At 33.7% G+C, this 1,444-nt stretch overlaps 1 protein-coding gene across 1 annotated transcript in view; it reads left to right on the top strand.

The window, feature by feature from the left end:
- The window catches only part of Ccdc168 (coiled-coil domain containing 168), a 39,841-nt gene that overhangs the window by 8,543 nt on the left and 29,854 nt on the right, over positions 1-1,444 (top strand). The window lies entirely within an intron of this gene.

Genomic DNA, 1,444 nt, shown 5'->3' on the forward strand with positions numbered 1-1,444 from the left:
TTTTTTTTTTTTTTTTTTTTTTTTTTTTTTTGATTGAAGGATATTAATGAAAGTAAGGTCACACCTCCAGGAAACTAGGAGATAATCTGTGTTTCACAAATAGCTAGTGAGTTATCTTGCCTATTTTAGTTTCAGTTTTTCACTTTAGATTTGTTCTTTCATGAAATGGGGATTTTTTTCAAAATTTATCATGCATCAGAATCGCTTAGAGGGCAGATTTCTAGCTGGGCACAGTGGTATAATGCCCAGAATCCCAGAAACTCTAGAGGCTAAGATAGGAGGATTGTGACTTTAAGGCCAATCTCAGCAATTTAGCAAGATCCTATCAAAAAAAAAAAAAAATCTGGGGATATAGCTCAGTGATAGAGCACCCCTGGATATAACCCCTTAGTATGGAGGGAAAAAACCCTAAAAGATAAAAATAAAACTAAACTCTACGCCCAGAGCTTCTGACTCAGCACAGGTAGGATAAGAAAAAGCAGAGAAGCAGAACTAATGGGATGTGTTTGTATATATAAATAGAATCATTTTATGAAATTGGTCTATGCAGTTATGGCAACTAACAGGTTAAAATCTGCAGTATGAATACACAAACTATATTGGCAGAATGTTCTCTTGCTCTGGAGAGGCCATTGTTTTGTTCTACAAGCCTTCAGCTGATTATGTGAGACCTGCCCACATTAGGGAGAGCAGTCTTCTTTACCTAAAGTTCAGTGCTTTAAATGTTAATCTTATCCCCTCATAGAAACATCCAGAATAATGTTTGACCACTTATCTGGGCACCATGATCATAACATTAACCATCTTTCCAAGTAGTGCTATTGGTCTGAGCACTCATTAAATTGAGACTGATCATTTGAGGTAGATGGATATTGGGATTTTGGCAGGTCAGCTGCCATGGATGTTTCTTCTTCATGAGTCCAATCCAAAATTGTACTGAGAAGTATTTCCCCCAGATGTAGGCTTTTCCATTAATCATTGTTCTTAAGATACTCTGTCTGTCTATAGAAAGCTACAGATTACATGATTGGACAGTTTCTGTTGTACCTATTAAATTTCCATAAGGATGTTTTCTTTTAAAATTTTATATAGAGAACAGAAACAGATTGATATTCTTTATAAAAGGATGCAATCTTATCTGGCCACTTTGACTCATTGCTGTCAAAAATAGATTTTGAGAGAAGTTACAATAAAAATTCTCTCATTCTCTGAGATATAAACATGATTTTCTTTCACTTTTTAAATCACACTTGATAGATTTATTAAATGAAAAGAACTATGTAGTGAAATATTTTGTGATAATCTGTAATTTTGTAATCTTTCCTTTCATCATTATATTGACCTCTTTTTGTATATGGTACTGAGCTTCATTTATCTAGAGTGAGTCTTTATGAGAAATATGTTCTAATTGGTAGTTCATTTGCACATTTTTCTTTTATTTCAG

Source organism: Marmota marmota, unplaced genomic scaffold (genome assembly GCF_001458135.2).
Source record: "Marmota marmota marmota unplaced genomic scaffold, marMar, whole genome shotgun sequence".
Lineage (NCBI taxonomy): Eukaryota > Metazoa > Chordata > Mammalia > Rodentia > Sciuridae > Marmota > Marmota marmota.